At 41.0% G+C, this 14,847-nt stretch overlaps 1 protein-coding gene across 4 annotated transcripts in view; it reads left to right on the top strand.

The window, feature by feature from the left end:
• The first annotated feature begins 3,977 nt into the window (after positions 1 to 3,977).
• Positions 3,978 to 14,847, top strand: part of LOC100553431 (proton-coupled amino acid transporter 1) — an 83,851-nt gene continuing 72,981 nt past the window's right edge. The window contains exon 1 of one of the 4 annotated variants that reach the window (XM_062970270.1): positions 3,978 to 4,153. The gene's annotated coding sequence lies outside the window, so the exon portion shown is untranslated. The remainder of the gene's footprint in view (positions 4,154 to 14,847) is intronic. The other 3 variants (XM_062970269.1, XM_062970271.1, XM_003217487.4) reach the window with 3 other exon arrangements.

The raw sequence follows: 14,847 nt of genomic DNA, 5'->3' as shown, positions 1-14,847 counted from the left end.
ATAGGCAACTGCGTACCTCTAGATGCATTATAGATGGCCATAAGGTCTATCATAGGAGCCAAATAGTGAGGAATTGTGCGGGTTGTAGACCTGCAGCTACATTTGCCTACTTTACAAGTTCTTATCATGAAGATGCCATTGAATTTCATCAGTTAATTTCCTTACAGAAATCTTCATAATAGCAACTTTCTTCTGAGTATAATGCTAGACATAAACTGACATTTCTTGCCTTGTTGATGATGTATAGTGTTCTTAAGAACTTTTCTTTGCCCAAGGTGGCTTACTCCCAAGTAGCTGTCCATAGGATTCTGCTGTAAAACTCCCAGTTCTTTTGTAGATTTATGTATGTGTCCTATTAAATATGCTGGATTGGAACTGAAACTAAGGGTGGATCTATGCTATACAATTAATACAGTTTATAATTTGGAGCCCCGGTAGCGAAGTGCGTTTAAGTGCTGAGCTGCTGAACTTGCAGACCGAAAGGTCCCAGGTTCAAACCCCGGGAGTGGCATGAGCGTCCGCTGTTAGCTCCAGCTCTTGCCAACCTAGCAGTTCGAAAACATGCCAATGTGAGTAGATCAATAGGTACTGCTCCGGCGGGAAGGTAACGGCGCTCCATGCAGTCATGCCGGCTACATGACCTTGGAGGTGTCTACGGACAACGCCGGCTCTTCGGCTTAGAAATGGAGATGAGCACCACACCCCAGAGTCAGACATGACTGGACTTAACGTCAGGGGAAACCTTTACCTTTACCTATAGTTTGACACCACTTTAAATGCAGTGGACTTCACCCTCAGTTAGGATGCCCTCTCAATTTCAGTCTAATGAATTATCTCATGGAGCAAAACCCCGAAGTGTCTTTTGGTACAGAGTTGGGGCCAAGCCAAGACTTTTTGTGGCCTCAGATAGAACAGCAAATCTTCCTCGATCATTATGGTACATAATATCCAAGGCCAATTATTTGGGTTCCCACAACTACCTCTTTTCCTCTCTCTACAACACTGCAAATAACTATAATAATACATTTAGAAACTAACAGTTTGCTGCCCGTTCAGCCTGAGATCCCAAGCAGCTGATTTTCCAGCCCATTTGTAAAACAATTATTTCCTTATTCATAGGCTGCCTTGCCCTTCCCAAGGCAGCTCACAAGACAGTAAAAGACAAACTATTAAAATCAGAGCACACTGGAAAATGGAAATGCAGCAGAATTATAAAACAACATCCCAAGAAAGTTCTCGGGCTGTTCTAAAACTGGCCATAAAAGTTGAGAATCCCCTGTCCAGAATAACTTGGGACAAGAAGTGTTTTGTCTTTTGAATTATTTGGATATAAATAATGGAAGACATTTTGGAGATGGGGCCCAAGTCTGAACATGACATTCATGTATGTTTTATTTATTTATTTATATTATTTATATACCGCTCTTCTCCCCCAGGGGGACCCAGAGCGGTCTTACACAATGGCAGAATTAAATGCCACATATAATACAATATGGAGTAAAAACCAAACATAAAACACAAATAAAAGCCGGTATCCAAATCAAATTAAAACAATTCAAACCATGTGACCATTACAACAGGGGAAGTTTTGAGCCAAAGTCAAAGCCAGTCCATGTTCGACTTAATATTTATTCACAGAATCCATCAGGTCATATCAACTCATATCTTAGGATGGGCCAACAGCTTGGTCCCACAGCCAGGTCTTCAGCTGCTTCCTAAAAGTCATGATTGAGGGGGCTTCCCTAATCTCCCTTGGCAAGGAGTTCCTCAGCCACGGAGCCACCACCGAAAAAGCCCTGTCTCTCATCCCCTCTAACCGTACCTGTGATGGCGGCGGGACTGACAGCAGGACCTCGCTCGAAGATCTTAATCTGCAGGACGGTCCATAGGGGGAGATACGTTCTGAGAGGTAAGTTGGACCAGAGCCGTTTAAGGATTTGTAGGCCAAAGCCAGTACTTTGAATTGTGCCCAGAAGCTAACAGGCAGCCAGTGGAGCTGCTTCAACAAAGAAATTGAATGCCCCCTGAATGGTGCTCCAGTTAGTAACCTGGTTGCAGGACGTTGGACTAGTTCCAGCTTCCAAACAGTCTTCAAAGGCAGCCCCACATAGAGTGCGTTGCAATAATCAAAACGAGATATATATACACCTTATACATCTAACCTGAAAGGAGCCTCCGGTGGCCAAGGGGATAAAAGCCTTGTGACTTGAAGGTTGGGTTACTGACCTGAAGGCTGCCAGGTTCGAATCCCACCAGGGGAGAGCGTGGATGAGCTTCCTCTATCAGCTCCAGCTCCATGCGGGGAAATGAGAGAAGCCTCCCACAAGGATGGTAAAACATCAAAAACATCTGGGCGTCCCCTGGGCAACGTCCTTGCAGACGGCCAATTCTCTCACTCCAGAAGCAACTCCGGTTACTCCTGACACGAAAAAAAAAATCTAACCTGAAGGAAATTCTATACACAATATTTTTAATGGTACATGAAATAAAGTCTGTCCACTTTGAACTGGTAGAAAGCAGAAATAGCAGTATCTCAGCCATTCACACTGACAAATTTGGAGCATTTCAGATTTCAGAATAACAGAAATTCGACCAAGATCACAATAGAGTATTGTAATTAAGGGTGGTTGGGACAGCCCAGTCCAATTTCAGAATCAGGAAACATAGTCCCTAAATTTTACTGCAAGATAATAATAATTTTAATAATTATTTTATTTTTATACCCCGCCCATCTCCCCGAGGGGACTCGGGGCAGCTTACATGGGGCCAAGCCCAGGCAACAAGCAATATAAAACTCAGCAATAAAAAAATCATAAACAAATAAAATCACATATACCAACAAACAATAAGCACACTTTGATAAAAACCTGGGTTAGCTCCTAGAAAGGGTAGATGAGCTCCATCTATGCAATGTCCTCTTCTTAAAAGACGTCCAGTTTGGAGAAAATTCTTGCTTCTGTCTTCTCCTCAAACCATTTCTTTCTGACTATAGGCCACACCTGCTTGCCCATTGCTCTTTCTTTGATTCAGTGCCATTCAATGCTAATCAAAGTGTCCAATTGCAACATTCACACCTGCCTCAGACACGAGTTATTTCTCCCACCTTGGATCTTCCACATACATAAATCCCACTTGCCTAGTTTCCAATATACCTCACAACCTCTGAGGATGTTTGCCATAGATGTGGGCGAAACGTCAGGAGAGAATGCATCTGAAACATGGCCATAAATTCTGGAAAACTCGTAGCAACCCTATGTATGTATGTGTGCGAATATATACCCACAAGCATGTGGACTAGTGTTTCTCAACCTGTGGGTCCCCAAGTATTAGCCTACAACTCCCAGAAATCCCAGCCAGTTTACTAGCTGTCAGGATTTCTGGAAGTTGAAGGCCAAAAACGTCTGGGGACCCCATGTTGAGAACCACTGCCCTATCTGGAATTGCAATACCCATATCTGCCTCGGGGTAGAGAAAGGCGGGATATAAATACAGTAGAGTCTCACTTATCCAACACTTGCTTATCCAACGTTCTGGATTACGAAACGCATTTTTGTAGTCAATGTTTTCAATATATCGTGATATTTTGGTGCTAAATTCGTAAATACAGTAATTACTACATAGCATTACTGCGTATTGAACTACTTTTTCTGTCAAATTTGTTGTAAAACATGATGTTTTGGTGCTTAATTTGTAAAATCATAACCTAATTTGATGTTTAATAGGCTTTTCCTTAATCCCTCCTTATTATCCAACATATTCGCTTATCCAACATTCTGCCGGCCCGTTTATGTTGGATAAGTGAGACTCTACTGTATGGCAAATAAAATAAAATAAATATTGACACACCGTCCTCTAGGTGGCGCAGCCGAGTCCCTAACAAAAATGAATACTGTAGTACGAAATCCCTGCTAATGCGCCTGCGCACCTTCAGCACCTCCTCCTGGGTGTCTTGTTTGGGCGGAAGAAGCCTGATCGGAGCCTTCCACGCTCGGGAAACCGTGTCAGCTGACCCTTGGCTGTCTCTGACAAAGCCACGTGAGCAGCGAAAGGCGGCTGGGTCAGGTGACCTGCCCCAGGAAGAGGCCAAGATGGAAAGCCGGTGAAAGGGAAAGGGAGAAGGCGCAGGAGGCGGCGAAGGGGAAGCAGGGGGCAGGTAAGCGGAGGGAGAGGCGGGCCTTGGGGGCTCCTGCGGGTTAGAAGGAGGCCAGGAGGGGCGGGCATGGGGGGTTATGGGCTGGAAGCATATATACAGTAGAGTCTCACTTATCCAACATAAATGGGCCGGCAGAATGTTGGATAAGCGAATATGTTGGATAAAAAGGAGGGATTAAGGAAAAGCATATTAAACATCAAATTAGGTTATGATTTTACAAATTAAGCATCAAAATATGTTATACAACAAATTTGACAGAAAAAGTAGTTCAATACGCAGTAGTATGTAGTAATTACTGTATTTACGAATTTAGCACCAAAATATCACGATGTATTGAAAACATTGACTACAAAAATGCGTTGGATAATCCAGAACGTTGGATAAGCGAGTGTTGGATAAGTGAGACTCTACTGTATATGTATGTATATGTGCATTCAGACACACACAAACACATATCTATGCTAGGGTGAAAGGACAGAGGAACAGGAGGTTGGGGCTATACATGGATGCGGTTCAGTGTTGGGGAACGAGTTGTTGGATTGTTTCAAAAAACACATAGATATCCTTGGTAAGGCTTTTGCGTCATTTAATCGGTGCATGCAGAGAAGGCAGTCTAGGGGTATTTACAGTATAGCTCTTTCTGCTTGCGCCTACACCAGGCATGGGCAAACTTGGGCCCTCCAGCCGGTAGGCTGTTAGGAATTGTGGGAGTTGAAGTCCAAAACACCTGGAGGGCCCAAGTTTGCCCACGCCTTGCCCACACTGTAGAATCATTGCAGCTTGATCCCACTCTGTCTTCCATGACGCATTGCTATGCAACTACCAGCTCCTATTTTCTTTTCTTGAGAATATTAAAGCTTTCCTTCTTCAACGAGTTGAAATGGGGCTTCTTGCAATACCCATATTAGTGGGAAAGGGATGCAAGAGAAGGACTAAGATGTGCAGAGGATTCTCTTGGCAAAGACAGTGTTTGATCTGTGAGAGATAGGGCAAGAAAAACTGTGGCTAAGAAAAAGTATAGATGTGCTTTATCTGCAGTCTCTTCAATAGAAATATAAAAATCATACAACTGCATTTTAAACAAAAAAGACATTTATGGGTTTACTGTGAGTCTTTCAGGATGTATGGCCATGTTCAAGAAGCATTCTCTCCTAATGTTTTGCCCACATCTATGGCAGGCATCCTCAGAGGTTTCAAGGTCACAACTTCTGAGGATACCTGTCATAGATGTGGGCAAAACGTCAGGAGATAATGTTTTCGGAACAGGGCCATACAGGCCGGAAAACTCACAGCAACCCAGTTATTCTGGCCATGAAAGCTTTCAACAGCCCATCAAGAAATTGTGCAATTTTGTCCCAGTTCATTTGTTTTTAAATTGTTTTCCATTTTTATATGGCCTTCAGCTTTGTAATATTTTCTGTTGCTTGTGCTCTTTGGAGGGATATGTTCATATAAGGTAGTATATAAATATTTTCATTCAATATGTACAAATGCACAGTAGATGGTTTCTTGATGTAACAGGGTAGCAAGTTGTGGTGGGATGAAGCAACCCTGAAGACATTTTGTATAACAGAATTTGGAGTGTGTGGATAGCTTTGTGGTTTGAAGGCAAACCCAGTAAAAAATAGATGATGGGGGAGGGGGGGGACTGTGCACTGTAAAAAGAAGCTGTGCAAATGAGCTTGTATTTTTATATAAGAATACACAGAAGGAAGCATGCCCTAGCATGGATCCTTTTTCAATTTGGAGAGGTGAGAGCTACCACATGTGTTCTAGATCCTGCCCTTCCTAGCTGATCAAACAGGCCAGATGGGGACTGGCAGAGTGGCTGAAGTGCCTCTTTAGAGCAAAGGAGGCAGTTGTGAGGCCTATAGTTAAAAAAATCATGGAACCCCTCTATAATGGACAATTATCAGCCAGTGTCCCACTTCCCCTTTCTTAGTAAGGTCTTGGAGCGTGTGGTGGCATCCTAACTCCAGAGATTTCTGGATGAAATGAATCATCTAGATCAATTTCAATCTGGTTTCAGGCCTGGCCATGGAACAGAGACAGCTTTGATCCCCTTGGTGGATTACCTACGCAGAGAGCTAGACGGGGGAGTGTGTCCCTGTAGTTTCTCCTGGATCGCTCAGCAACTTTCAATACTATTGACCATGGTATCCTTCTGGGATGTCTCCCTGGGATGGGACTGGGAGCCAATGTTTTACAATGGACCCGGTCCTTCCTGAAGGGCTTTACGCAGAAGGTGGTGCTGGGGGACTCCTGTTCAGACCCCTGGCCATTATCCTGTGGGGTTCCTCAGGGTTCCATTTTGTCCCAGATGCTGTTTAATTTACACACAAAACCACTTTGAGAGGTCATCTGCAGTTTTGGTGTGTGGTGTCATCTATATGCAGATGACCTACTCCTTTCCATCTAATGCTAAGGATGCTGTCCTGACCCTAAACAAGTGTCTGTCATCAGGAATGAACTGGATGAGGGCAAACAAATTGAAACTTAATTTAGACAAGACAGAGGTGCTCAGTCATAAGGAAGATCAAGGAAGAAGGATCCAGCCTGTGCTGGATGGGGTCACACTCCCCCTGAAGACACAGGTCCACAGCTTGGGGGTCCTCCTGGACTTGGTAGTGAACCTGGAGGTCCAGGTATTGCTGTGGCCAGGAGGGCATTTGCACAATTGAAACTTGTGCGTCACCTGGGCCCGTTCCTGGAGAGGTCTGATTCTGGAACTCCCTTCTTCCCAGGGAAGCCAGCGATTGCCTTGAATTGCTATTTGAGCAGTATAATTTTCCATATATAGGGTCACACAAGGAAGTAGTATAAATGTCTTTCATGGACATTTCTTGTCTAAGTTTTCAATTGTACTGTGGATTATTGGTATTTAAGAGTGGGGCAATCCATAAGTTTGTGATTTTCCATAACAATTTAAAATTTTTATGCCTTCAGTGGAGTTTGTGTGCTCTTAAAGATTTTGGAAAAGACAAGAACTTTATGGTACTTAGGCATTTCACCAAAAAAGGCCCCAGGTTCAGAGTGTTGAAGTCACAGGACTTACTAGCAGCTTCCTACTCAGTTCTCAGTTGTGATGTTGACAGGCATTGGGCATTTACCAATGGTGCTTTGAACTTTCAAAGAAGTAGCATACGGAAGTACATCTCACTTAGCAAAGTATGAATCTTTCTCAACATTACTTCTTTAATAGAAAAAAGGTACTGGATAATGTAAAAAAGTATAGGGATAGGTTCCTACACCATAAAAAGAAGAGAAACGCAGCATGTTCCGGTATACTGTTTACTCAGAGCTAACAGTCTGCACAAGTGAAATGAAACAACTAGGTCAGGTAAACCTTGTAAGTAAATAAAAAGTGTTTTGAACTTTCTAGAGAGCACTTGGAAGCTTTTTCCAAAATGCATGCAAGGATGCCAATGATACCAAATTAGGAGGAATAGTTAATACAGAGTGTGGTGGAAGCTCCTACCTTGGAAGCTTTTAAACAGAGGCTGGATGGCCATCTGTCAGGGGTACTTTGAATGCATTTTTCCTGTATGGCAGGGGGCTGGACTACATGGCCCATACTTCCAACTCTATGGTTCTATTATTCTACTCAAGAGGACAGGATCAGAATTCAAGGTGACCATAATATATTGAAGAGACTGGCCAAAACTAACAAAATGAATGTCAACAAGGACAAATGTAAGATACCACACTTAGGCAGAATTAATAAAATACAAAGATACAGAATGGATGATGCCTGGATTGACAATAGTCTATGTGAAAAACATCTTAGGTCTTCATGGACAACAAGTTGAACATGAGCCAGCAGTGTGATGCAGCAGCTAAAAAGGCCAATGGGATTTTGGGCTGCATCAAAACAAGTATAGTGTCTAGATTGAGAAAAGTCATGGTGCTTCTCTATTCTGCTTTGGTTAGACCTCACCTGGAATACTGTGTCCAGTTCTGGGAACCACAGTTCAAAAGAAATATTGACAAGCTGTAAGGTGTCCAGAGAAGGGTGACTAAGATCAAGGGTCAGGAGACCATGCCTTATGAGGAGCATCTTAAAGAGCTGGGTATATTTAACCTGCAGAAGAGAAGGTTGAGACATGATAGCCATGTTTAAATATATGAAAGGATGTAATAAGGAAGAGGAAACAGACTTGTTTTCTGCTGCCCTGAATACTAGAACTTGGAGCAATTGGTTCAAATTATAGGAAAGGATATTCCATCTGAACATTAAGAAAAACCTTCTGATTATAGGAACTGTCAGTGGAACTGACATCCTGGGAGTGTGGTGGAAGCTCCTTCCTTGGAGGCTTTTAAACAGAGGCTGAATCTGTCAAGGGTACTTTGTGCTTTTCCTGCATGGCAGGGGTTAGACTATATGAACCATGTGGTCATATTATTTTATGATTTCTCTCTCTCTCAGCTTCTGTTTTTCTATGATTTCCGTTTTCACAGCTAGATAAAAACATATCACGATCTATACTTTTTTAATATCCCGAGGATAGCTCGTGAAGGAGGCTTATTTTCCTTCTCAGTCCCTGCCTTCTCTCTCTCTTGCTTGTTCCTGCATACTCAGTGAGAGGTATTGGAGACAGCAACTGCTTTCCTCATCAGTTGTAGGCAGCTGCTCATAGCTATAGGAAGATCTGCCACAGACAATGCTATTGTTTCCTATCTCAAGCTTTACAGACATACTGTTATAACCCAGTACCAAAACTCTGTGTTTCTCCAGCCCCATACTGCTAAACAAAAATAAAACACCTCCAACTAGACAAAGCTCAAAGGAAGAAGGGGTCATGAACAGACTGTGTAAAATGGAACATCATTGGAGGAAGATTTGTTAGCTGAGGTACATGGAGGTTGCAGATAGAGGAGTAAAAATGTTTGTGTGTCTGCTTGCTTATCAAAGCCAGCAGGGATGAGTGGTGGGGACAAAGAGGTACAGATTGCCGGGGCCTAAGAAAGACCTGGATCTGACTATGTTAGATACGGGTTTTTTTTGTTTTTGTTTTTAGTAATGTCATTATTTGCCAGTTTCAATGAAAATAGTTGTATACTGAAGTCTGCATTACACAATACTATTTTAACTTTGATGCAGGAGAGAACAGGCTAGGGGCCCAAGTGAGCAAAATGCAATAAGTGGGAGAAAGTAAATAGGGGTAGTTGGGTTGGTGGTCAGGCAACAAATGTCAGAAGATGCCACAGTTAAAATTCAAGACTTTCAAAGGTGGCTAGAAGCAGAGGCCAATAAGTGATCAACCTATCATAGCCTCTCCATTCCCCAAACCCATGCTCTGCAGTCTTGCTTATATACTACATAGGCTATTGCTTGTATTTTGACTTACTATCACATTCATGTAGACTATCAGTTACCTTCTCAGCACTACTGCTCTTTGTGTCCTTCTGGGTTTGAAAAATAACCCTTCAATAGATTTCACCATGTTTTAGAGGCAATAAATCCGAGACGCAATAAAGCTGTGCTTTCTTTTTTTTAACCATTGTTGCTACTGATTTTTTATTGGACCAGACAGTATAGGACCATAAAACAATGTTGATATTGACTTTAAAGGCAAAACTGGAGACATGAAATCCAAATAATAATAATGACTATATTGAGAATAGTGTCTTAGAGTTGAACATTAATTTGAATGTGGTACAATGTGTACATGTAGGTTCATATAAAAAAGGGACAGAACATGGGAAATCCCTGATCTCCAGATTATCCCCTTGCTTTGCAAACATTTATTCTATCTAATCTTATAACCTTCCCCTAGTACTTTTCCAGGATCCACCTTCTCTAGCATTTTTTCTGGCTGATTGTAGTGGAACTAGGCTCTTGTTCTTCCTGCTACTTTTGCAATCTCTAATATAGAAACAGCCAGAGGTATGCTTGGTGGGGAGTGTACTTTTCCTGTCTGCATTTCAAAGGAGAAGAACTCCAGGCATAGAGAGGCACATGCCCTCAGCATGCTGGAGGACTAAAGAGCTCTATCTTTATCTGCATTGCTCATATTCAAAACGTAGTTGCTGACTTTTCTGATCCAGGCTATGATATATAGGCGAGGTAAGAGTAAGTGATTTTACAATCACTGTATTATAATCTTTCATTGGCGTGCTTTCTCGAATTTCTTAGTCCCCCAAACTGAGAAACAGCTGCATTAATCATCAGCTTAATTATCTATCTATCTATCTATCTATCTATCTATCTATCTATCTATCTATCTATTGTATTTCTACTTCCTTTTGTATAATAGTTACAGATTATTTGGGGACACTGGGACTGAATTTGATTCCCCTGTGAAATGACTGATACTGGTCTGTTTTTAATATTTGTTGGTAGGGCAGATTAATGGGACAGCTCAAAGGAAGATAAAACAATTTTGAATTGGGTGCTATGGTAACCTTGAAATTGAAACCTTGCTTATGTCTGTAGTGTCAGTTTACATGAAGACACTGAATAAGTCAAGTGACATGCTTCTATTGCAGATGTGAGGTGTAAGGATAGAAATTAGATAATTATTGCTGATCCCAGTAAGGCAGTGTCACTCTCAATATGGCAGAAACATACATGCAAGACTCAACACAATGAAAAAATACTTGCCTGCAGAATAGCCACAAAAATATATGAGAAGAGCTTGCATTTTGAAATCAAGCATCTTGCTGCACACTTAATCTTGCATACAAACTTGCATAATAAAGGCCAATACTGAAGGCGTATTGACCTTCCAGAAGTTGGTGTCCCAGAATTCCCAGCATTTCTCATGACCATCTAGACCAGTGGGTCCCCAGATGTTTTTGGCCTTCAACTCCCAGAAATCCTAACAGCTGGTAAATTGGCTAGGATTTCTGGGAGTTGTAGGCCAAAACATCGGGGGACCCCAGGTTGAGAACTATTGGTCTAGGCAGTGCCTATGCTATTTAGGACTGTTGAGAGTTACAATATAGAAACATCTGGATGATCAAAAAAACCTAGAGGACAACTGTTGATCTGCGCTTGAGCTATACAGAATATTCTGAAATTCAGCTAAATGTTGGTCATTATGCAACTATTTCCTAAATTAAAACAGCTTGGCATAAATTTCTGCATATATTCATGAAAGCTAATGTGTTTGGACAGACTGTCTTCATCAATTAAAAATGAACCACACCTTCCTAGACAGAAGACTAAAAAGGCCTTTCCCCTGAAAACCCTTGCCATTCCCATCAGGAAAAACTATCAAATTATACGTCTGTACAGTGTTTACCTATAAGTTTCAGAGTGTACAGTGACTTCTGCTACTAGTTTAGTTTTTTGCAAAGGAGAATTCACTTGAAGATTATTAATGATATGTTTGTAGGTAGTTTGGTAGTACAGTATTTCACTCAATCAAAGATGTGTGATTTGGAGTTATATGCATATGTTTTGCTGCTCCAATTTATGAAGATAGATATGACTTTATAATATCTGCTCTTGCTTACCTGACTTTCCTTTGTTTTATTCCTTGCTGTGCTTGGACTCAAGCTTTATTGTTATTTTGCATCTGCTTTCTTGTAAGTCAGAGTTTGTAGCAAATTTAGGTACTTCCACATGCCACTAGGAATTCTAAACTTCCATGATTACAAAAATTGAACGAGAAATACGTAAAGAGATTTGATGAATGTAGTGTCAGTTTTCAGGGACTTGGATTAGATACACCACTCAAGAGCATACAAAGCAGTGGTTGGGAAAGTAGCTGGACCCCCTTATCCGTGAGCTCCAGCCCTCAAGGATAGACCCTGCTTTTTAAAAGAAAACCTGGACAAATGACAATCTGAAAATTGCCCAGGTCTCTGGAAAAATGCATCCGTTTTGGTTAATTTGACCTACAAAACATCCAGGAAAAATCTCTTCAAACAGGAAAAACTGTACCAGAAATACCATGCCACTTCTAGTACGCTAAATATATCTTGATACCCATCTTTACAGGTATGGGGCCAAAAACAGCACCAGATGCAGTAGCCAACCCTTGTTGCTGTGCCCATTTGAAAGCAAGTGAAGAGTACCGGTACTTTGTGATTGTGCACTCTATTCCCCTATCATCCTGTGTTCATAGTGATTCCCTCCAAATTATGGTGGCTCATCTGAACTATATCTGAATAGAACCACTATTTTCTTACAATATCATGGAATATTCCTTATTTCGTATTCACTGCCCAACATGTCAAAGAAGCCCTACTTTTCAATAGGAACCGCAGACTGAATCTGTTGGCATCTCAGGTGTCTTATTATGATATACTATAAAAGACTCTTCTTTGTGTGTAAAATAATTATTTTGCTCTTGAACTCTATTTTGTGTTTGCTTTGTTCTTCTAACAAAAGAGATTGGGGGATGGGGTGGTGATCTCAAGAGACCTGTTGGCCAAAATGAAAGTTCTTGGCATAGGCCAAAGGGTCTTTGGATCACTTCATTATTACTAGGTGAGTGCTATTACTCTTGGACTGGTAAATTCTTGGATTTTAACAGAAAAAAAAATCACAGTGACACTGGATCATCTTCTAACTACGCTTGAGGGATTGGCAGTTGGAATTATAGCAGGAGCACATTTTTAATTTTATTATTTTATTAAATTTACTAAATTAAATTTGCTCAATAAATGTATTATATTTTTAAAATTATAACTTTCTAATAAGCAGCATTCTATTGGTACTTGAGAGATCCAGTCTACACAAGAACCTGTCTTGGAATTATCCTGGGTTATTTTCAAACCATGTTATTTATTTTAGGGCACACAAGTTTGTTTTGTTCTGTGTCAGTCTTGAGAGACTTATTGCTCCACATTCTAAATCAGATTGGGTCTCTCCCTGCTGCATGCACAAACATTCAGTGTCATGTCTATTGGGAGATTAGTTGTTCTCAGATTAGTTGTTCATTGTGATCCTACTTGACCTGTAAGTTTGTTAATACCAAATGTCCCTCCTCTTATCACCATCTCTTCATTTTAGACATTCAGTCTCCTCCCCAGAACCTAATAGAAATCACATCTTGTCCAAAAGCACAATTTTAGAAAATGTGATGTTGCCAGCAGTGGAAATGATATCGTACAACAAACTCAAATTCCTGCCACATAAGGCAGAGTTGTGTTGTTTTCTGATATATTCTGCTTTAGTGCAGCATTTGTCCGCAATCCACTTGTACCCTGTTGGAATAATTTCCTAAGTATCCTCCCCATGCCTACCCAGTTGGCTTCCCTACAGCTGCTGTTGAACTTTTCCACAACTAGCTACCTTAGCCAATATTCTCCATTTTTATAAGTGGAATGAAGGGAAATATGTTTTTCTGTGCCCAGGTTGTTTCCGACTTATGGTAATCCTATCGCAGAGTTTTCTGAGACTGATAATTTTCACGGCCAGGCAGGAATTTTAACCCTGGTCTTTAGAGAGTATTAGTTCAACATCCAAACTGGTGACATATGTTGGCCTTTCTGGGAGGATCACAGTGGGCTGTCTGGATTTGGAATTGATACTTCTGTACATTTCTGACTCAGTTTGGCCACAAAGGCAGTATAGAAGTCACTTTCTAAAATTTGCATATCGTTTAAGTTTTGGACTTCTTATTTATGTTTGTTCTGAGATGTTAATTTTTCTCATGCAAGTCTCCTGCTTTTGTTTGTTTGTTGTTATTCTTTAGGCAACTCTTATTCAATTGGGCTTTGTGTGTTATTTCCATTGTGTTTTACATATACGTTTCTGTCACCTCAAGTTGGCACTGCCTTGCTGGAATTCAGATTCACTGCCAGTGGTAACTAACTTACCTATCTCAACTCTATCTCAGTGCCTTACATCTGCAACATAAACTTGCTGCCTGACATACATCAGCCTCCAAATGCAAATTCAATCCATCCCTTTATCTTGTTTTCAGCTGCCCCATGGATTTGACCCTGCCAATGGTTACTAAGCATCAACCATTCCACATTCTGTAAACTTTATACAAGCAAGCCACACATAGATTACCTTTAGAATATGGCAACATATACTATTACACTTATCCAACATAAACGGGCCGGCAGAATGTTGGATAAGTGAATATGTTGGATAATAAGGAGAGATTAGGAAAAAGCCTATTAAACATCAAAATAGGTTATGATTTTACAAATTAAGCACCAAAACATCATGTTATACAACAAATTTGAGAGAAAAATTAATGCTATGTAGTAATTACTGTATTTACGAATTTAGCACCAAAATATCATGATATATTGAAAACATTGACTACAAAAATGCGTTGGATAATCCAGAACGTTGGATAAGTGAGTGTTGGATAAGTGAGACTCTACTGTATTATTGTTTTTAGGTGCCTTCAGGTCAACTCTGACTTTTCATGAGCCCATCACAGGATTTTTTGACAAGATGCTTTTACTATTGCCATCATTTTAAGCTGAGAGAAGATGACCTAGTGGGTTTCCATTTTCAAAGGGGATTTAAACCCTTGTCTCCTAGAGTCCATGCTGGCTCCCTTATTTTCTTTTAAGCTGCAGGAGTCCTTTTTAAGGTTAGGGACTAAGAAATATTACTCTATGAAATGAGTGAAGGAGAGATTGTAATTATACAACTACTCTGCCATTGACTTCCCCTATAACACCAGTACATTGCCCCCTTGATAGAGCGTTAGTTGGCTCTCCAGTACTGGATTGCTGACTAGACCCCTTTGTCCCTGTCCCTGCCTGTTCTGCCC

Source organism: Anolis carolinensis, chromosome 2 (assembly GCF_035594765.1).
Source record: "Anolis carolinensis isolate JA03-04 chromosome 2, rAnoCar3.1.pri, whole genome shotgun sequence".
Lineage (NCBI taxonomy): Eukaryota > Metazoa > Chordata > Lepidosauria > Squamata > Dactyloidae > Anolis > Anolis carolinensis.
This window is presented reverse-complemented; position numbering and strand designations above follow the sequence as displayed.